Source organism: Orbicella faveolata, unplaced genomic scaffold, assembly GCF_042242905.1.
Source record: "Orbicella faveolata isolate gen_17 unplaced genomic scaffold, um_ofav_v1 contig_50, whole genome shotgun sequence".
Classification (NCBI taxonomy): domain Eukaryota; kingdom Metazoa; phylum Cnidaria; class Anthozoa; order Scleractinia; family Merulinidae; genus Orbicella; species Orbicella faveolata.
Window position 1 is genome coordinate 1,379,934 of NW_028301581.1, and position 23,575 is coordinate 1,403,508.

Below are 23,575 nucleotides of genomic sequence, written 5' to 3' on the forward strand. Positions count from 1 at the left end.
TTACAACCACATCAGTTCTGACACTGCAAAAGATAAAACTGAATGACAGTCAGTTTGGAGAATTAAACAATACCAGTTCTGACACTGAACAAGATAAAACTGAACGGCAGTCAGTGTGGAGAATTACATCATTATCAGTTCTGACAGTAGACAAGATAAAAAGTGATAATCAGCATGGTAAATTACAACATTTTCAGATCTGACACTGCAAAAAATAAAACTGAATGACAATTCGTAATGAGAATTACAACAATATCAGTTGTGGCACTGAAAAAGATCAAACTGAAGGGCAGTCAGTGTGTAGAATTATAACAATATCAGTTCTGACACTAAACAAGATAAAACTGAACAGCAGTCAGGGTGGAGAGTTACAACCACATTAGTTCTGAAAATGGGCAAGATAAAACTGAACGACAATCAACATGGAAAATTACAACAATATCAGTTCTGACACTGGACAAGATAGAAATGAATGACAATCGGTATGGAGAATTACAACAATAACAGTTCTGAAAATGGACAAGATAAAACTGAACGACAATCAGTATGCAGAATTGCAATGATATCAGTTTTGACACTGGACAAGTTAAAACTCAACGACAATCAGTATGGAGAATTGCAATAACAATTCTGACAGTGGACAAGATAGAAATGAATGAGAATGAGAAGGGAGAATTACAACAATATCATTTTTGACACTGACCAAGATAAAACGGAAGGACAATCAGTATGGAATATTGCAATATTAATTTTGACTCTGGACAACATAGAACTGAACGACAATCAGTATGGAGAATTACAACAATATCAGTTCTGACACTGGACAAGATAAAACTGAACAGTAATCAGTATGGAGAATTGCAATATCAGTTCTGCCAACGGACAAGATAAAACTGAACGACATTCAGTATGGAGATTTACTATTTAAGTTCTGACACTAGGCAAGATAAAACTGAATGACAATTAATGTGGAGAATTACTATCTTAGTTCTGAAATGAGCAAGATGGAGCTGAATGAACATCAGTATTGAGAATTAATATTGCAGTTTACTTGACACTGAACAAGATAAAAATGAATGACATTCCATATGCATGGTGAATTAATCCTTAGGTTCTGGCACTGGCTAGAGCAGGAATTGTTTGTAATAATCTGTTGATCGATTACCGAGATGCTGTTTCGCATTGTAAATGACCTTTTATTGAAAAAAAAAACGAATACTCGAGGTGATGGCAAGACTTGGCTAAATGCAGCTTAATAGTAGTGTTCATGAGAAGTATTGAGTATTTTGGCCTGTTATTGACATTGCTCCTTTTGTTTTCCTCTTTGTAGATATGGATGTGTTTCCAGCCTTTTTTTAGATAATATTACCATCCTCTGTTTGCTTTGGAATGTTTTAGGAATAAAAATTAATTTGTGTTTGCTGTACATTGTGGTATTTCTTTTCTGTTACCTTTGCAGCCGTGTCACTGAAAACATTATTTTACGGCTGTAATGATATTTTTGTTATTTTTATAATGATAAGCCATGTATACATCCTGCATAGCAGGTGTAAACGGGGAGGGAATAGGGGGTATCCTTTCGCACGCAACGCTTATGCAGCGCTTTCTCTTGTGTCACTTGTATTTTCTTTGTATATACCAAGTGAATACAAGTGGGATATTCCAATGTATAACGCCTTCCAAACTAAAATGTGGCATTCCAGTTTGGAAAAATTCCGAAGGGTACTGGTATTTGATGCCGAAAAAGTTTGTGTTTCCGAAAGGTTTTGGCTTATTGGAAGGAGAAAAAGAAGTGTTCAGTTGAGTCCGCCAGGGACAATACATCCAATTTCACCAAAATGTACAATTTAATGTAAAAAGATCGTGCACCCATCGCGCTTTCCTTTTTTGAGAGATTCAGATTTTCTGATCTCCCGGCCCACAACTTATCAGAATAAAACGGTCATCCATCTATGATTCTAAAAGGATTCAGAATTTCTGATCCCCCAAGACTTTAATAGTTTCAAAAAACTGATCCCCAGTCCACAACCCGTCAGAGCAAAACAGTCATCTATTTATAATTCTAAATGCATCCAGAATGTCTGATCCCCATCATCTCACGGGACAAAAACGGCTATCTGTTCATGGTTCTAAAAGTATTGCGAATTTCTGATCCCCCTCCCCCACCAAATCTGCTAACATGATAGAAAGAGCATTTCTGATCCCACATGACTTAAAGGGATTCAAAAATTCTGATCCCCCAGTGCATAACTTATCAGAACAAAACGGTCATCTACCCATAATTCTTAAAAGGATTCAGAATTTCTGATCCCCCTTGTCAGGTGACAGGACAGAAATGGCCGTCTATTTATAATTCACAAGAAATTAACTAGATGTCTGATAGCTAAAAAGTAACGATTGGATAGTAACTTTAAACACATTACAGACAAAAGGATCACAGAGTAAAGGGCATCAGAAAAGTACACAAATGAAATATTCACAGCTAGGTCATTATTAAGAGCAGCTTCGCCTAAATATCAACTAGACTTGGAAATAGCGAAAAAATCGAATTTCTTCAAACTCGCCCAGAATGAAGCCCTACGGGCACTAGTTACAAAAATATCGTTTTAAGTTCGATAAATCAAAAATTATTTTTTTCCGCAATTTTTTCGTTTCGATGCCCCAAATCGGCCAAAATCCATCGAAAATGAGCGGCATATTCAGAGGCTCGTAAACTCAAAAGCAAAAATCTTCATTACAAACTGATTGCACGTCGTATTTGTACTTCCTTTCTTGTCTATTTAGAGCTAAATAGATCATGATTTGATTAGAACTTAAATATTTGACGAATTTTTTAAGTTAACGACCCAAGACAGCTTTACAAGAGGTCTACATTTAGCCTATTTTCAAATGCTAAAAAGGCGTTCTGGTACACGGCTTTTCCTGAAATGACTAGTTTGGTCTGAAAGAGCATTGTTTCTTCTTCAAATTACTGAAATAAAATTTTTGGGTAAATAAAATCGTGAGCGCTGAGATAGCGAACCAAATGCAGCACTTCGTCCTGAAAACGTGACCTTTGACCCAAGCGTAACGAAACCAATTACTGCAAGAAAACCCGAAAGAAAAGCAAACGTTCCGTTATTTTGAAACAATTTCTAGTGATATCTCTCCGAAACCATGATTGCAAGAAACTATTTCCAGATATGAAATCTTGCAGGGTCAAAGACGGAGCTAAAGGGCGCATTTTGACACAATAACTTTGTTTGCCGAGAATTGAATTGCAGTCAATTCCAGTGAAATTTGCAAACTTGACGTATGTTAGCCGATACTTACCTGAATATTTATATTAATAGAAGAGTCGTCTTCTTGGATTAACCTTCAAAAGAGGCTGGACCCAGATTTGGAAACCTCTAAAAGAAGAAATGTTTAATATTCCGTGACCTACCCGATGCTATAGATTCCATGCACATGCCAACCGCATGTTTGTCGTAAAACCAACTGAACTCCACTGACAGTTTCCATGGGCAACCCCAAAATAAACAATCCCCAAAAATGTAAAGTGAAATTGGCTGTCTTCATGAACAGTTAGAAGCTAGAGTCAAGTTCTAATGCCTTTAAAAAGTGCTTGATTTTATTTGTTTGCGTCGACTTTGTTCACTACTCTCACGTTCGAAAGCCGCGAATCGGTCACGCCAAAACAGTGGAGACCGTGCAGACTGCAGACACTTGTTTGGGCTTTTCATTGTGACTCCTTCTTTTGGGTCTAGTTACAAAATAGTGTTAAATATATCTGAAAGTTTGTCATTTATCCACAGGCTGCACAAGCGCAGTATTTGACTTTTGATTCAATAGACAAACGCGTACAAGACTTTGTATGGGAAACTTACTCAGTCTGCACGGTCTGCAGTGTTTTGGCGTGACCGATACTACGCAGTATTCGAACGTGACAGTAACGACTGAGTGAACAAAGTAGAATCAAGCTTTTTTAAAAGGTAATGGAACTTGACTCTAGCTTCTAACTGTTCATGAAGACAGCCAATTTCACTTTACATTTTTGGGGATTGTTTATTTTGGGGTTGCCCATGGAAACTGTCAGTGGAGTTCAGTTGGTTTTACGACAAACATGCGGTTGGCATGTGCATGGAATCTATAGCATCGGGTAGGTCACGGAATATTAAACATTTCTTCTTTTAGAGGTTTCCAAATCTGGGTCCAGCCTCTTTTGAAGGTTAATCCAAGAAGACGACTCTTCTATTAATATAAATATTCAGGTAAGTATCGGCTAACATACGTCAAGTTTGCAAATTTCACTGGAATTGACTGCAATTCAATTCTCGGCAAACAAAGTTATTGTGTCAAAATGCGCCCTTTAGCTCCGTCTTTGACCCTGCAAGATTTCATATCTGGAAATAGTTTCTTGCAATCATGGTTTCGGAGAGATATCACTAGAAATTGTTTCAAAATAACGGAACGTTTGCTTTTCTTTCGGGTTTTCTTGCAGTAATTGGTTTCGTTACGCTTGGGTCAAAGGTCACGTTTTCAGGACGAAGTGCTGCATTTGGTTCGCTATCTCAGCGCTCACGATTTTATTTACCCAAAAATTTTATTTCAGTAATTTGAAGAAGAAACAATGCTCTTTCAGACCAAACTAGTCATTTCAGGAAAAGCCGTGTACCAGAACGCCTTTTTAGCATTTGAAAATAGGCTAAATGTAGACCTCTTGTAAAGCTGTCTTGGGTCGTTAACTTAAAAAATTCGTCAAATATTTAAGTTCTAATCAAATCATGATCTATTTAGCTCTAAATAGACAAGAAAGGAAGTACAAATACGACGTGCAATCAGTTTGTAATGAAGATTTTTGCTTTTGAGTTTACGAGCCTCTGAATATGCCGCTCATTTTCGATGGATTTTGGCCGATTTGGGGCATCGAAACGAAAAAATTGCGGAAAAAAATAATTTTTGATTTATCGAACTTAAAACGATATTTTTGTAACTAGTGCCCGTAGGGCTTCATTCTGGGCGAGTTTGAAGAAATTCGATTTTTTCGCTATTTCCAAGTCTAGTTGATATTTAGGCGAAGCTGCTCTTAATAACGATTTGAAACCACGCCAAAGGATCGAGACAAAAATTGCAGTTTCATTTCGGACAGTGAAAGGTTTTATTTTCAATTCAAAAAGATATGAATTTAGGCTCCAGAATTACGAGCTGTTGTTTAAAGTCCACATCAAAGATAACAAGAATTTTAATCAGGACTCAGCTGCCGTCTGCGCCACCTCCGTTTTCTGCTTTAATGTGTTCGTTTCGGATTGAGGGCCGCTATTCTTGCCTTTTTTTTTCCCTCTGCTCTGCAATGAAGCAATTGAAGCTAAATATTCTTATAAATAGCGATAGAATTAACATTGTTTTTCATTAATCAATTGATCGGGAGTGTATTCTTTTGTAAAGAATAGTGAGCAGTATGTAGGCAATGCGGTAGTGAAGTGTATCGAGCGTGATCTGTAGCTTCAAATCAATTCAGTGTAAACTTTAAGTTACCTCTTCAAAAAGCACACTAACAAGCTATTATGCAAGCATTTCATACATAGGAAATGCGTGTGAATAATTTCTCCGTTACGGGTGCTAATAAAATCAGGAGAACAAACGTTTTTCTTGTGTTTCAGTGATCGCGAAATAAATATAACAACGAAATTTCTTCAGCCACAACATTGCTTTCGATTCAAAGATTGAGCAGCTAACTGTAATGTTGAGCAACAATTATGATATACTTACTTTTCTGCGACTTGCCTTTCTTTCACCGAAGCAACCAAGATACTCATTTGAACTTGGACAAATCATTCCATGCTTCTTGCTGCTATTGACAATGTTGGATTCGAAATTGCGCGCAAATAACCGACTCCTTTGGAAAGGGAATCTGCTGGTCAAAAGTATTCATTTATCAGATTGACCGAAGGATTATGGGATCGGACGGAAACACCAAAATGGCGGGCAAAGTCGTGGTCAATGTTGTTAGGATTCGATAACAAAGCTCTCTGTTATTATATAGCCTTGCTCTACGTTGGAAAGCAGTTACAAATTGTTTACAGATGTCCGTTGTTATTCCAGTTTAGTCAAATCCCAGTAAAGGTGGAAAAGTATGAAGTTTCGTCGGCAAAACAGTGTGGCAATCAAACTATTTGCCAGCAGCTGGCGGTTTCTCTTACACTCGTCAGGTTTACAGAAAGGTTATGGTTCCTGCAGCTTTCCAAGGTAAACTGATTTTCTTGCATAATTTGTGACGGTTCTTAAAATACTGGAAACGTTCTGGCCGGTTAAATTGATCGTGGAAGATTACAGAAGATGCAGATGCTTTAACACACTGTTAAGTCTTGTTGATTTCGTGAATACAAATGTTCATTTCCTAAAGGAGTTATGAAAGCAACTGTATTCAACGCAACAATATACTAACAATTTCGTGTTGGGAAAATCATTCATTGTAAAAGTACAATAAGTGCAATAAATGTGAGCTCTCTCATGTAGTTTACATATACTTCTTATATATCTGGTGTATATCTTGTCTAGGATCAACTGGGCATACATATGTAGTATACAACACCTAAAACACAAGATATCAAAAAGCAACATCCTTCACCTTTTTGATTTTCAGGTTGATGGTGGTGCTCTTGAGGTTATGTTAGATGTGCATATTACATTATCAAGACCATTTGTTTGCCACTTATTACTTGAGTTGCAAAAGACTGATGTTATTTTCATTAGGGTGGTTGAAGTTCTCTTTAATTGGGCAGTGTTCCAAAGTTCCTTTATAATTTGGCATTTCTTTATGCAAATAGAGGTTATTTAGAACAGCAGATATAATTCACAGCTAGGTTACGGAAAATTACTTTTAACCACTTCCAGACCTTTGTTCATAAGTCTTGCCATAATTTGAAAAACCCATGATTCATGGATAAAATTAATTGAAAAAAATACTTTCATGAAGAAATTACTGTAATTGAAATTTGAAATTCATGTCAAGAATATTTTGTGCTTTTCCGGTCATGAAATCTGTTTACATTTCATGAAAATTTACTGAAGAATGTAAACATTTACTAGACTCCAATTTAAGTAGCTGAGAAGTGTTTCAAACAGGATTTTAGAAAGATATATGTTAAATTTAAGTAAGTTTTGTGATAAATCGCAACATAATGGAAACTCATTTCCAGCCAGATTTTGTCCTCCTTTTGCATCTGGATGTGCCTGGTTTTTGGTATTAAATTTTAATGTACAACTGTAGCAGGTTTAAATAAAACTATTAGTTATTTATACATTTTCCTATGTAAATACAGAGATTTCACTTAGGTTTAGGATTTGAAGAGCAGTTATCAAAGATCCATATAAAATGAGTAATGAAGAGTTTTCAATAGTTAGCTATAGTTTCACCACCTGTGACTAAGAAAGCTTTTGGTTAGGTAAATATTAAAGTGCTGCATGTACATGAGTGATGGATAATTTTTTAGATTGGCTGCTGTCTTTTTACTATCTCTGGGTTTTGGGTAGGTTATCACAGTACGATATGAGTGATGGGTAGTTTTCAGATAGGCTATCTTTTTACTAGATAGGATAGTGTTTTATTGTTCAATGTAAGGAATAGTCTTCAGAAAGCCTAGGTTTTGGCTTACTACATTAGTGGTGGTTTTTGGATAGACAAGTTAGTGGATAGATAGGCCATCTAAGTATCTGTTGACTATCTACACAGGAAGCTAGTTTTTAGCTAGTCAATCTATTTCCTAACTATCTGATAGATAGATATTAGTTAGCTTTAAGCCATGTCAAAGATAGCTATCCTCTATCTACAAAACCTCTTGGATAGAAAAAAGAATAGAGATTTACATCCCTCAACCAGGAATGAGATAGTTGCAAGTAGCATGAAGTTAGTTATAAACTAGTAATAAGATATGATTGTTTTTGGGAGGGCTTCTTTAACTGAGGACAGCAAACTATTGCCAGCTACCAGGAAACATCTCCAAGATGAGTATGCCAAATTAAAAAAGAAAGAATAGAATTGCTTGTAGCATTAGCTACAATACTTGCATCCATATCTGTCAGGTCTTTATAAAAACAATTTTACCCACACTCTTCTCCTTTGAGCATGGTTAAACTGGTTGCGTAACTGAAGTGTGAATGAACTGGTAGCCCACTCAAAAAGTTAGATTGAGGATGTAAAAACGTGTTGGGCAAAGCTAAAGTCCATGGCCTCTGCTATATGACAACAGGTTTTTGGAGGACACTGTATACATGTATGTAGAGTACATTGACCCACTTAAATGTATCAACTGCAAATTTAAATGTTCATGTATATTGCAGTCTTTAATTGTCATCCCTGTAATGTACTGTAGTGTTCCTGAACGCTCTTTTTGTTTTATAACAGTGAGGTGCCTTGTTTCCATGTTAAACAGAAATTGTTAGAAATTTTTCTTTCACATAAGGTGGGCAAATTCTGACAGAGAAAGTGGAGTCTGCATTTATGCCTACAGTTGTGCAGTTTGAGTAATCTTACTGTTTTGATCAATTCTGAACTTTCCTATCCTCTTAGGTACTGTTTGATATAATAATTGTTTTTTTAAACTTACAGCTACTGTAATTTTGAAGTGCATAGATCATTGTAATACAATGTGTGATGTTTACAGTTACTTATATTAATAGACTGCTGTGAAGAAAATTGTTCTTCATCACTCTCTCAGTATAATCTGAGTGTATGGAATCTGTTAAGAATTATGCTATATTTGTATAAAATTTCTCATTGAATATTGTTATGAAGAAAAAATATTTTGATTAGACATTGTTCAGGCAGGCAGCAAGATCTAAACCCTGTCTTCAGTGTTATGATTTAATGTGGCTACATTGGATGTAACACTGGCTTTGCAGGGGATCAGAAATTCTGAATCTTCTCCTGTGTTCTTTGGGGGATCAGAAATTCTGAACCCTTTCTAGAGTTCTTTGGGGGATCAGAAATTCTGAACCCTTTCTAGTGTTCTTTGGGGGATCAGAAATTCTGAACCCTTTCTGGTGTTCTTTGGGGGATCAGAAATTCTGAACCTTTTCTAACGTTCTTTGGGGGATCAGAAATTCTGAACCCTTTCTGGTGTTCTTTGGGGGATCAGAAATTCTGAACCTTTTCTAATGTTCTTTGGGAGATCAGAAATTCTGAACCCTTTCTAGTGTTGTTTGGGGGATCAGAAATTTTGAATCGTTTTCTATGGAGGTACCTCTCGAGACAAGAAATTCAAAAAAATCATTTGGTTTCTTATGCGTGACTTAAACATTACATTTCAGTTCAAATAAAGAATAGGAAATTGCTCGGAAGAATTTTTTCATTCCTTGCAAACAGGGAAACTTTTCCTCTGAGTTTTAACACCAGTTTAAGATTCTTAGTATATTGCAAATATCGTCTTTGGAATTAAATGGCAATCATAGATTTCCGTCTAAGCTCTACGTTTCACTTTAGGCCAATTTTGCACTCATTTCCAACGAAACTTCCAAGCCTGCAACGTAAAAATAACTTTTCTCCGAGACAGGTTTCTATTTTACACCGAAAAAGTAGCCATTTTTGAAGTGGTTCTCAGTATTTACTCTGAATTTTATCAAATTGGAACACCACATTTTAGTTTGGAAGGCGTTGTATACGAAGAGAAAACGTTACATAACTAGTTTATATTTCATCACTAAGTTAGTTCAGAGGGTTAAGAACTCAGATTAACCAATCAAATTGCTTCATTGCTGGCACAGTATTCCCTAAGTATTGGACCGGGCACTGTCCAGAATGATCCCCCACGATCACTGTTAAAGATTTTCGTTAGTGTTATGGCGTTTCTGAAAGAGTTTTGTAATGAATTTCAAACATTTCTTCTGGTTATTTATGGAAAAAAACTCAACAACTCAACAATCAACCAATCAACCAACTTTGGGTCGATTTCCAAACACTTGGGCGATATTTCCCAGCCCTAAAGACTCTAAACAAATTCGAGAAGACTTTGGTTTTCAATAAAATGGCCAGAAGAAAAAGTTTTGAACGCTTACTTATGAGCAGTCTGGCCGAAATAATAACTCCCTTAGTGACTATGACCAGAAAGTCGCCGCGACCGGGCTACGCGCAACGCGATTTTGACCAACTTTTAGTCGATTTCCTCTGGTCGATTTTTCTTCTGGTCAAAATCACGCTGCGCGTAGCCCGGTCTAGTCATAGTCACTAAGTGAGTTATTATTTTGGCCAGACTGCTGATAAGTAAGCGTCCAAAAATTTTTCGTCTGGCAACTTTCCTGAAAACCAATGTCTTCTCATATTAGTTTAGACTCCTTAGGGCTGGGAAATATCGCCCAAGTCCCTGGTAATCGACCCAAAGTTGGTATAAATCGCGCTGCGCGTAGCTCGATTTCGGCGACTTTCTGGTCATAGTCACTAAGTGTGTTAATATTTCGGCCAGACTGCTCATAAGTAAGCGTTCAAAACACCTTTTCTCGCCATTTCACTGAAAACCAAGGTCTTCTGGAATTAGTTTCGAGTCCCTAGGACTGGAAAATATCGCCCAAGTTCCTGGATATCGACCCAAACTTGGTATAAATCGCGCTGCGCGTAGCCCGGTCTCGGCGACTTTCTAGTCATAGTCATTAAGTAAGTTAATATTTTGGCCAGACTGTCCATAAGTAAAAGTTCAAAAATATTTTTCTGGTCATTTCACTAGAATCCAAAGTCTTCTCGAATTAGTTTAGAGTCCCTAGCGCTGGGAAACATCGCCCAAGTTGTTGGAAATCCACCCAAAGTTGGTCAAGATCGCGCTGCCGGTAGCCCAATCTCGGCGACTTTCTAGTCATAGTTGCTAGGTGAGTTAATATTTTTGCTAGACTGCTACTAAGTAAGTGGTCAAAAATTCTTATCTGCCCATTTCTCTAGAAACCAAGGTCTTACTAAAATTAGTTTAAAGTCCCTAGTGCTGGGAAATATCACCCAAGTTCCTCTAAATTGACCCAAAGTTGGTCAAAATAGCGCTGCGCGTAGCCCGCTCTCGGCGACTTTCCAGTCATAGTCACTAAGTGAGCTAATATGTCGGCCAGACTGCCCATAAGTAAGCGTTCAAAAATTTTCCTTCTGGCCATTTCACTGAAAACCAAAGTCTTCTCGAAGTAGTTTAGAATCCCTAGGGCTGGGAAATATCGCCCAAGTTCCTGGAATTCCACCCAAAGTTGGTCAAAATTGTAAAACAATAAAAATGCAAGCAAGATATAAATTCCCAACCATATTTATTCGTTGTAATAATGGGTAAAAAGATAATGGTAATGTTTTAAGAAATAGGTGTTGGGTCATTCGAAATATAATATTGGAATATTTTAGGTGTTTGGGATACATTGACATTATGGACTTGCTCCTTGACTAGCTGATCAAATGTTGCCTTTCTTATCGTTGTTGTTGTATACGCAGGTGCTGCGTTTCCTAGGAACTAGTTCTTCGTATGTGTAAATTACTTGACTGTTGTTACACTGAAAATAGTGCCATGTAATCTTACTATTTTGAATATAGTATACACTTGAATAATTTGTTAACTGATTCTTGTTAGACCTGTTAAAATACTTTGGTACATTTATGTTGAGGGCCATTAGGTTATCAGTTTTATTACTGTCAAATGCTACCCTAGTAAAAAAAAGTCTTACTACTACTACTACTACTTCTGCGAGCACCGTTGCTACACTACATGTTTTCGGGTCAGCTGCGTTGTTCAGCAACTCGTTTGTTTACTCGCGGGTGTCGATCGAGAAAACAAAATAAAAATTGAAATCTAGATTTTGGAAGCGCTCTTTTTGGAATTAGTCGCGTTAGAATCCTTAACTTATTTTTAGTCTCCTGTCCAATTTTTCAGAATTTTCAACAACAACTTTTATTAGAGTTCCTGGTACTTTTCCTTGATTTTAATTTGTAAACTTATTCTTGATAATTGTTATATTGAACGTGCTGATTTATTTGGATCATACACCCTATGCTTGATAGTGGAAATTCAGAAATGAAAAGATTTTTTACTAAGTGAATTCTGCGAATTCATGCTAGTAGAACACTGCGCATGTACTGAAATCAGCGTTAATTTTCGAATTAGACGAATTAGACAGCTGATTGACAGCACAGGTGTGATCCAGATAAAAGAGCGCGGGCCAAACCTACGCATCAGAGTTGTAGTAATCGCTGTAATCAGTCAAGAGTGGCAGTAGGGGAACGTTGTCAGTATTGTAATGAAGTCATCAATGGTGGAAATAAAAAGCGAGCTAACCAAACAAAGAGTGTTTAAGTGATCGGCTAATTTCCCCAAGGTCGCTTTAACAAGCTGGTGGAGTTCCGGTTTCGGTGCCCGACGGCCCGGATTTTGTGTCGAAAATCCGATCAGTGGATGACTAGACGTGGCTATGGCCGTAATGTTTTAACCGGACCACTCCGGTTACCAACTGCTCGACCGTGGATGTTGTAATTAACATCATCATCATATGCAGACGGTGGATTAAACGCCAACATTAACGTTTACAGTCGCTGTCTAAAGGGAACTGAGACAAAAAATAAACAGAACTGAACATTGAGGGTTAAGTTCCAAGAAGTAGAAGCCGACGCGTGCGTGTCTTTCTTTTACGGAGTTACTTGCAGAACTAAGAGAAACAGGACAAGCTGAGTCAAGCCAAGTCAAGCCAGCACAAACCAGGTCAAGCCAGGACAAGCCAGGAAATCAACCCGCCAGATGGAGCGTAAGGCCTACTGATGTTGCGTACTCATTATTCCTTTTTCGTAACCTTTTCTAGCACCCTATGTTAGTTTTAAATAATATATTTGTTAGTACTTACGTACTTGTGCTACTGTTCGTTGTGGTGATCCAATTCTGTTATCTTTTAGTTAAAAGTTTGCACCGACATTTAATTGGGATTGATAGGAATAGTAGTTGTTGCAATTTATGCCACCTAGGCCTAAAGCCTCTAAAAAGATCGTTACGCGTTCTCAAATACATCAGGCACAGCTGATTGAAACGCACAGAGAAAGTAATATTTGTGTTTGTCCTGTATCCGGTATCATGAATGCTGCCAAAAAGAAGAATTTAAAGCCTTCTTTACCTCTTTTCTGACGACAATAAAAGGCGATCTAGAAAAAGAAGCGCATACGACACGCACACAATTAGATTCTCTACAAAATAAGATTGACCAAAAAGCAACTAGTCATGATCACGGCTTGAAGCCAGAAATTTTTGATGGAAATCCTATAGCGGACGCGTCAGTATGGTTGGAGAATTTTCGTGGCATAGCAAAATGAAATAATTGGTCGGAGGAGTTGCAACCTAATGCTTTTTCACTCTATTTGCGGGGCATTGCGCACGCCTGCTTTGTCACATTAGCTGAGGAAACTACCAGCACTTTATCTGCTCTTTTTGATGCGTTTCGCGCACGTTTTGGCTCTGGCCCACAGGATTGGATTTTAAGTCAACAATTAAGTGCGCGTAAACACGCTCCAAACGAGCCCATCGACGATTACATTACTGATATTACGCGCCTATGCAAACGATTAAAATTGTCTGACGTAGAAACAGTGAGATATTTTATTGAGGTATTACAGGGCGACCTTCAAGCCTATGTGTCACCATAGGTAGGCCAAAGACGTTTCAGGAGGCCGAGTCTCAAGCGTATGAAGGACATCGTCAATCGCCGCCAGGCTGCTTCAGATACTCAATCTGTGTTAACGAAAATGCAAATCACGTTTACTAAATTCCTGGAGCAACCTTCAAGTACCTGAACAATGCGTTGATAGCCACCGCTGCGCCAGGTCCAGGTCCTTCAGCTGCTGAAAAGAAACTGGACGAATTGTCCAATCACATTAAAACACTCCAAAAACAACAACAGCGTCAGCAGCAGCACATAAACGCGACTTATGCTATGGCTGCTTATGATGATCAGCCTCCTGGGACATCGCGCCCTTTTCAACCTAGTAATTGGCAGGGACCAAACAGTCAACTAGACCAGTTACAGCGACGGTTAACATATTTAGGGAGTGTTTTAAGGCGGTATCAGAATCCGCGCCATTCCGCCAATCGCTCATATGACCGATCTTACAGAGGCTGGAATGATGAATATAGTAATGAATTCCGTATTCACCCCTTCTACAATCGACGTTCTATGTTAGCCATAGAGGAACCACCAAATTCCAACCAGGGAAACGCCTAAGGACTCTTGTTGGTACCCCAAGAGTCCGTTTTGGCAGAACAAAATTATTTAAATATTATAGACAAGGTTTTCGAAGAGCAACTAGAAACAACAATCAAGTTAGTTATAAGCCCAGAAATTGTTTTACCACTATAGATAGCAGATTCTCTCCAAGACATTCGGTTGCTCGACATAATGTTTCTACTTGTAAAACAGGTGTAAATAGTATTGATGATATTCGCACGGAACTGCCAATTGTAAATAGTCACAATCGCCTTGATTACAGTTTTTCTGACTCGCCTATTTCGGATATCGTGGTAATCCCGGGACACCCATATCCTACTAAAAATATCGTGTCTGAAACACAGTCTAGGGAATCTTTATGTCCGCTTTCTTCGACGACGAAAAATAGTAATCACAATGTAGCTTTTGATAATACATGTTGAGAAAATTAAATACAGTTACCAAATTGAACCAGAGTTCTCAACATACGAGACGCAATAAAAGAAAGGTTAACAGAAATACACAAGTGAAAGTGCGCAAATATCATTTATCAGAAATTGAAAATAAAATGGAGACTGGCTATGTCCATATTAATATTACCCAGAGAATACCGCAAAATCAGACAGTTTTCTCACTCAGCGATGACGCCGCACAAGGTGTTAACAACATGTCAATTTGTCCCGATGGAAACATTAACGCTGGCGTTACCGTGATTATTGATAAACATCATAGTACCTACGTAGATGACCTAGAAAGGAAAGAATTACATCTCAAAGATGTTATCACCACAAACAGTGACGAAACCATAGGAAAAGGGAAACGCATTGAAGAAGTTAAAAATAGATACAAGAAATCATAATATATCGTCAGTTAAATTAAAACCAATAGTAAAACAGAAAAGAAGTTACCCAATTTTAAGAGAAGAGATTAACGAGAAAATATTTCACACAGAAATGGAAGACGCTCCAAAGGAAAATGAACAAAGCATTGTGAGTAAACAACCCTTGTAAACCCCTGATCAAGTTGTACAACAGGTTTTACCAAAATCTGACTTACGCAGTCACACCACTTCAGGTATTTTCAGGACTAGGAATTTAGATTCGGAAGCCATACCCAATGTGCACACAAAGAAAACCGAAACTCTTTCGTATTCACAGGAAATTACCACTGACTCTCGTCTCTTTGTCTTGCCCAGCCAAGCAAGCTGCCAAGAAGACTTAGTTCACGACAACGCGTGTGAAACACAGCAAATTTCCAGCTCCAAACATAATGAAACAAGCACAACAGTTGACTCAGCTAAAGATTTTTCTAAATTGCCAACTTACGAAGAAGCAGTAACCTTTCCTAGTTTAACAGACTATCTGACCAATGCTCCTATGACGGAAGAAATAAGGAAAGTTTTGGATTTTGCAAGGCACAGCCCTCTAAAGGGAGCAATTGTTACTGTTTGTCAGGCCAATACACCTCCTTACAAATTCTTCATGCCAAAACAACGTAAACCACCCGATAAATCAGAAATTCCGTCTTGTATTACTAGAATGAGCCATTGACACGCTTTGGTTATTTATAACTACCAATCATTCACGAAAACAAAGAAACATAAACTAAACCAAAAAAAAAACACTGAAACAAACAAACAACAAACAATTTTGTTAAGTATTTCATGAAGTTACTAAGCGGGGTTTGACACGAATACTACTAAATTTTTGTCTGTTAACTCAGCAGTAAGAAACTCAACTAGGTTTAATCTTCTGTTTACACTTTATATTACAATTAAGATTTTACGTGAGCATTTTTGAACACTGTTATTCCTATCAACCCTTCGCTTATGTGATTTTCTTTTAATGCCATATGTCCACATAATTTTTACTTGTAGGTTATACATTGTTCAGCTGTAGTGTTGAGTTCGTGAAGATGTATATATGTATATATATATGCCTCCATTTTTTTTGTTATGGTATTGTCATGTTATCTTGCTTGCATTCTATTAACTCACTGTGAGCTAGGGACTAGCTCAATCTAAGGGTGGAGAATATGTAGAACAATAAAATGCAAACAAGATATCAATTCTTAACCATATTTATTCGTTGTAATAATGGGTAAAAAGGCAACGGTAATGTTTTAAGAAATAGGTGTTGGGTCATTCGAAATATAATATTGGAATACTTTAGGTGTTTGGGATACATTGACATTACGGACTTGCTCCTTGACTAGCTGATCAAATGTTGCCTTTCTTATCGTTGTTGTTGTATACGCGGATGCTGCGTTTCCTAGGAACTAGTTCTTCGTATGTGTAAATTACCTGACTGTTGTTACGCTGGAAATAGTGCCCTGTAATCTAACTATTTTTAATGTAGTATTTACTTAAATAATTTGTTAACTGATTCTTGTTAGACCTGGTAAAATACCTTGGTACATTCATGTTCTGCGGGCACCGTTGCTATACTACATGTTTTCGGGTCAGCTGCATTGTTCAGCAACTCGTTTGTTTACTCGCGGGTGTCGATCGAGAAAACAAAATAAAAATTGAAATCTAGATTTTGGAAGCGCTCTTTTTGGAATTAGTCGCGTTAGAATCCTTAACTTATTTTTAGTCTCCTGTCCAATTTTTCAGAATTTTCAACAACAACTTTTATTAGAGTTCCTGGTACTTTTCCTTGATTTTAATTTGTAAACTTATTCTTGATAATTGTTATATTGAACGTGCTGATTTATTTGGATCATACACCCTATGCTTGATAGTGGAAATTCAGAAATGAAAAGATTTTTTACTAAGTGAATTCTGCGAATTCATGCTAGTAGAACACTGCGCATGTACTGAAATCAGCGTTAATTTTCGAATTAGACGAATTAGACAGCTGATTGACAGCACAGGTGTGATCCAGATAAAAGAGCGCGGGCCAAACCTACGCATCAGAGTTGTAGTAATCGCTGTAATCAGTCAAGAGTGGCAGTAGGGGAACGTTGTCAGTATTGTAATGAAGTCATCAATGGTGGAAATAAAAAGCGAGCTAACCAAACAAAGAGTGTTTAAGTGATCGGCTAATTTCCCCAAGGTCGCTTTAACAAGCTGGTGGAGTTCCGGTTTCGGTGCCCGACGGCCCGGATTTTGTGTCGAAAATCCGATCAGTGGATGACTAGACGTGGCTATGGCCGTAATGTTTTAACCGGACCACTCCGGTTACCAACTGCTCGACCGTGGATGTTGTAATTAACATCATCATCATATGCAGACGGTGGATTAAACGCCAACATTAACGTTTACAGTCGCTGTCTAAAGGGAACTGAGACAAAAAATAAACAGAACTGAACATTGAGGGTTAAGTTCCAAGAAGTAGAAGCCGACGCGTGCGTGTCTTTCTTTTACGGAGTTACTTGCAGAACTAAGAGAAACAGGACAAGCTGAGTCAAGCCAAGTCAAGCCAGCACAAACCAGGTCAAGCCAGGACAAGCCAGGAAATCAACCCGCCAGATGGAGCGTAAGGCCTACTGATGTTGCGTACTCATTATTCCTTTTTCGTAACCTTTTCTAGCACCCTATGTTAGTTTTAAATAATATATTTGTTAGTACTTACGTACTTGTGCTACTGTTCGTTGTGGTGATCCAATTCTGTTATCTTTTAGTTAAAAGTTTGCACCGACATTTAATTGGGATTGATAGGAATAGTAGTTGTTGCAATTTATGCCACCTAGGCCTAAAGCCTCTAAAAAGATCGTTACGCGTTCTCAAATACATCAGGCACAGCTGATTGAAACGCACAGAGAAAGTAATATTTGTGTTTGTCCTGTATCCGGTATCATGAATGCTGCCAAAAAGAAGAATTTAAAGCCTTCTTTACCTCTTTTCTGACGACAATAAAAGGCGATCTAGAAAAAGAAGCGCATACGACACGCACACAATTAGATTCTCTACAAAATAAGATTGACCAAAAAGCAACTAGTCATGATCACGGCTTGAAGCCAGAAATTTTTGATGGAAATCCTATAGCGGACGCGTCAGTATGGTTGGAGAATTTTCGTGGCATAGCAAAATGAAATAATTGGTCGGAGGAGTTGCAACCTAATGCTTTTTCACTCTATTTGCGGGGCATTGCGCACGCCTGCTTTGTCACATTAGCTGAGGAAACTACCAGCACTTTATCTGCTCTTTTTGATGCGTTTCGCGCACGTTTTGGCTCTGGCCCACAGGATTGGATTTTAAGTCAACAATTAAGTGCGCGTAAACACGCTCCAAACGAGCCCATCGACGATTACATTACTGATATTACGCGCCTATGCAAACGATTAAAATTGTCTGACGTAGAAACAGTGAGATATTTTATTGAGGTATTACAGGGCGACCTTCAAGCCTATGTGTCACCATAGGTAGGCCAAAGACGTTTCAGGAGGCCGAGTCTCAAGCGTATGAAGGACATCGTCAATCGCCGCCAGGCTGCTTCAGATACTCAATCTGTGTTAACGAAAATGCAAATCACGTTTACTAAATTCCTGGAGCAACCTTCAAGTACCTGAACAATGCGTTGATAGCCACCGCTGCGCCAGGTCCAGGTCCTTCAGCTGCTGAAAAGAAACTGGACGAATTGTCCAATCACATTAAAACACTCCAAAAACAACAACAGCGTCAGCAGCAGCACATAAACGCGACTTATGCTATGGCTGCTTATGATGATCAGCCTCCTGGGACATCGCGCCCTTTTCAACCTAGTAATTGGCAGGGACCAAACAGTCAACTAGACCAGTTACAGCGACGGTTAACATATTTAGGGAGTGTTTTAAGGCGGTATCAGAATCCGCGCCATTCCGCCAATCGCTCATATGACCGATCTTACAGAGGCTGGAATGATGAATATAGTAATGAATTCCGTATTCACCCCTTCTACAATCGACGTTCTATGTTAGCCATAGAGGAACCACCAAATTCCAACCAGGGAAACGCCTAAGGACTCTTGTTGGTACCCCAAGAGTCCGTTTTGGCAGAACAAAATTATTTAAATATTATAGACAAGGTTTTCGAAGAGCAACTAGAAACAACAATCAAGTTAGTTATAAGCCCAGAAATTGTTTTACCACTATAGATAGCAGATTCTCTCCAAGACATTCGGTTGCTCGACATAATGTTTCTACTTGTAAAACAGGTGTAAATAGTATTGATGATATTCGCACGGAACTGCCAATTGTAAATAGTCACAATCGCCTTGATTACAGTTTTTCTGACTCGCCTATTTCGGATATCGTGGTAATCCCGGGACACCCATATCCTACTAAAAATATCGTGTCTGAAACACAGTCTAGGGAATCTTTATGTCCGCTTTCTTCGACGACGAAAAATAGTAATCACAATGTAGCTTTTGATAATACATGTTGAGAAAATTAAATACAGTTACCAAATTGAACCAGAGTTCTCAACATACGAGACGCAATAAAAGAAAGGTTAACAGAAATACACAAGTGAAAGTGCGCAAATATCATTTATCAGAAATTGAAAATAAAATGGAGACTGGCTATGTCCATATTAATATTACCCAGAGAATACCGCAAAATCAGACAGTTTTCTCACTCAGCGATGACGCCGCACAAGGTGTTAACAACATGTCAATTTGTCCCGATGGAAACATTAACGCTGGCGTTACCGTGATTATTGATAAACATCATAGTACCTACGTAGATGACCTAGAAAGGAAAGAATTACATCTCAAAGATGTTATCACCACAAACAGTGACGAAACCATAGGAAAAGGGAAACGCATTGAAGAAGTTAAAAATAGATACAAGAAATCATAATATATCGTCAGTTAAATTAAAACCAATAGTAAAACAGAAAAGAAGTTACCCAATTTTAAGAGAAGAGATTAACGAGAAAATATTTCACACAGAAATGGAAGACGCTCCAAAGGAAAATGAACAAAGCATTGTGAGTAAACAACCCTTGTAAACCCCTGATCAAGTTGTACAACAGGTTTTACCAAAATCTGACTTACGCAGTCACACCACTTCAGGTATTTTCAGGACTAGGAATTTAGATTCGGAAGCCATACCCAATGTGCACACAAAGAAAACCGAAACTCTTTCGTATTCACAGGAAATTACCACTGACTCTCGTCTCTTTGTCTTGCCCAGCCAAGCAAGCTGCCAAGAAGACTTAGTTCACGACAACGCGTGTGAAACACAGCAAATTTCCAGCTCCAAACATAATGAAACAAGCACAACAGTTGACTCAGCTAAAGATTTTTCTAAATTGCCAACTTACGAAGAAGCAGTAACCTTTCCTAGTTTAACAGACTATCTGACCAATGCTCCTATGACGGAAGAAATAAGGAAAGTTTTGGATTTTGCAAGGCACAGCCCTCTAAAGGGAGCAATTGTTACTGTTTGTCAGGCCAATACACCTCCTTACAAATTCTTCATGCCAAAACAACGTAAACCACCCGATAAATCAGAAATTCCGTCTTGTATTACTAGAATGAGCCATTGACACGCTTTGGTTATTTATAACTACCAATTATTCACGAAAACAAAGAAACATAAACTAAACCAAAAAAAAAACACTGAAACAAACAAACAACAAACAATTTTGTTAAGTATTTCATGAAGTTACTAAGCGGGGTTTGACACGAATACTACTAAATTTTTGTCTGTTAACTCAGCAGTAAGAAACTCAACTAGGTTTAATCTTCTGTTTACACTTTATATTACAATTAAGATTTTACGTGAGCATTTTTGAACACTGTTATTCCTATCAACCCTTCGCTTATGTGATTTTCTTTTAATGCCATATGTCCACATAATTTTTACTTGTAGGTTATACATTGTTCAGCTGTAGTGTTGAGTTCGTGAAGATGTATATATGTATATATATATGCCTCCATTTTTTTTGTTATGGTATTGTCATGTTATCTTGCTTGCATTCTATTAACTCACTGTGAGCTAGGGACTAGCTCAATCTAAGGGTGGAGAATATGTAGAACAATAAAATGCAAACAAGATATCAATTCTTAACCATATTTATTCGTTGTAATAATGGGTAAAAAGGCAACGGTAATGTTTTAAGAAATAGGTGTTGGGTCATTCGAAATATAATATTGGAATACTTTAGGTGTTTGGGATACATTGACATTACGGACTTGCTCCTTGACTAGCTGATCAAATGTTGCCTTTCTTATCGTTGTTGTTGTATACGCGGATGCTGCGTTTCCTAGGAACTAGTTCTTCGTATGTGTAAATTACCTGACTGTTGTTACGCTGGAAATAGTGCCCTGTAATCTAACTATTTTTAATGTAGTATTTACTTAAATAATTTGTTAACTGATTCTTGTTAGACCTGGTAAAATACCTTGGTACATTCATGTTCTGCGGGCACCGTTGCTATACTACATGTTTTCGGGTCAGCTGCATTGTTCAGCAACTCGTTTGTTTACTCGCGGGTGTCGATCGAGAAAACAAAATAAAAATTGAAATCTAGATTTTGGAAGCGCTCTTTTTGGAATTAGTCGCGTTAGACTCCTTAACTTATTTTTAGTCTCCTGTCCAACTTTTCAGTCAAACCTTGCCCTTTTTACTGAGCTGTTCAGGGAGTTTTATAGCGATGTTTAATTACTTTATTCCTACAATCTCCTACAAAAGTCTTGGCACACCATCCCATTTTTGCAATATCTGTCAGGGCAATTTATCAGTTCGCCCCGTTCCGCCCAAATCAATTTTGTTAATCGTGATGAAGTGGTCATTGCCCGCTTACAACATTGTCGGGGGGGAACGGGGTTCCCCCTTCTAATGATGTGATTAGGTATTGTCCCCAAAATACCTTGTCAACGCATTTTCGTGCTGTCTGATCCAGGTGTGCCAAGGACTTTTGTTGAGGATTGTCGTTCACACTTCGACCCAAATAAAGAAAAGATTCCTTATAATAGCAGCGGCACCTCGTTAAGATATGTTTGTACCAAAAGAGCACGTTCACTTAATGAGATGGATGGCTTCAACTGGAACTCCCTCCCACGAAGCTGGGAGTTTGCATACCTATTTCTTGTAACACTTTAGTCGTACAGAATTTTCAACAACAACTTTTATTAGAGATCCTGGCACTTTTCCTTGATTTTAATTTGTAAACTTATTCTTGATAATTGTTATATTGAACGTGCTGATTTATTTGGATCATACACCCTATGCTTGATAGTGGAAATTCAGAAATGAAAAGATTTTTCACTAAGTAAATTCTGCGAATTCTTGGTAGTAGAACACTGCGCATGTACTGACATCAGCGTTGATTTCCGAATTTGACGTATTAGACAGCTGATTGACAGCACGGGTGTGATCCAGATAAACGAGCGCGGGCCAAACCTACGCATCAGAGTTGTAGTAATTGCTGTAATCAGTCAAGAGTGGCAGTAGGGGAACGTTGTCAGTATTCTAATGAAGTCATCAATAGTGGAAATAAAAAGAGAAGTAACCAAACAAAGAGTATTGAGGTGATCGGCTAATTTCCCCAAGGGTCCCTTTAATCACGCTGCGCGTAGCCCGGTCTCGGCGACTTTCTGGTCATAGTCACTAAGTGAGTTAATATTTCGGCCAGACTGCTTATAAGTAAGCGTTCAAAAATTTTTCTTTTGGCCATTTCACCGAAAACCAAAGTCTTCTCCAATTAGTTTAGAGTCCCTAGGGCTGGGAAATATCGCCCAAGTTCCTGGAAATCCACCCAAAGTTGGTCAAAATCGCGCGGCGCGTAGCCAGGTATTTGCGACTTACTAGTCATAGTCATTAAGTGAGTTAACATTTCGTCAACTGAAACCGCGCTGCGCCTAGCCCAGTCTCGGCGACTTTCTAGTGATAGTCACTAAGTGAGTTAATATTTCGGCCAGACTGCTCATAAGTAAGCGTTCAAAAATTTTTCTTTCGGCCATTTCACTGAAAACCAAAGTCTTCTCGAATTAGTTTAGAGTCCCTACGACTGGAAAATATCGCCCAAGTTCCTGGAAATCCACCCAAAGTTGGTCAAAATCTCGCTGCAGCGTAGCCCGGTCTCGGCGACTTTCTAGTCATAGTCACTAAGTGACTTAATATCTCAGCCAGACTGCTCATAAGTAAGCGTTCAAAAATTTTTCTTCTGGCCATTTCACTGAAAACCAAAGTCTTCTCCAATTAGCTTAGAGACCTTAGGGCCGGGAAATTCCTGGAAATCGACCCAAAGTTGGTCAAAATTACGCTGTGCCTAGCCCGGTCTCGGCAACTTTCTAGTTATAGTCACTAAGTGAGTTAATATTTCGGCCAGACTGCTCATAAGTAAGTTTTCAAAACGTTTTTCTTCTGGCGTTTTTTTTGAAAACCGAAAGTAGTATAGTAAATGGCGGTACTAGGACATTATGCAAAAAACGGCATACCCACTCCCCTAGAAACCCAAAAAATACCCTCGCCG

General features: G+C 38.2%; 3 long non-coding RNA genes and 1 pseudogene across 3 annotated transcripts; 3 read left to right on the forward strand and 1 right to left on the reverse strand.

Annotated features, from left to right (window-relative positions):
- The first annotated feature begins 2,935 nt into the window (after positions 1–2,935).
- LOC149095534 (uncharacterized) lies at positions 2,936–5,155 on the forward strand. The gene is made up of 2 exons (XR_016204826.1): positions 2,936–3,971; positions 4,174–5,155. It is a non-coding gene; the product is annotated as an uncharacterized LOC149095534 (long non-coding RNA).
- On the reverse strand, positions 5,108–5,905 carry LOC149095535 (uncharacterized). The gene is made up of 2 exons (XR_016204825.1): positions 5,749–5,905; positions 5,108–5,324 (listed from the first exon to the last, which is right to left on the reverse strand). It is a non-coding gene; the product is annotated as an uncharacterized LOC149095535 (long non-coding RNA).
- Positions 5,906–6,029: 124 nt separating this feature from the next.
- Positions 6,030–8,695, forward strand: LOC149095536 (uncharacterized). The gene is made up of 2 exons (XR_016204824.1): positions 6,030–6,225; positions 6,623–8,695. It is a non-coding gene; the product is annotated as an uncharacterized LOC149095536 (long non-coding RNA).
- A 4,368-nt stretch (positions 8,696–13,063) lies between these two features.
- LOC149095537 (uncharacterized) lies at positions 13,064–14,234 on the forward strand (annotated as a pseudogene).
- The last annotated feature ends 9,341 nt before the right edge of the window (positions 14,235–23,575 follow it).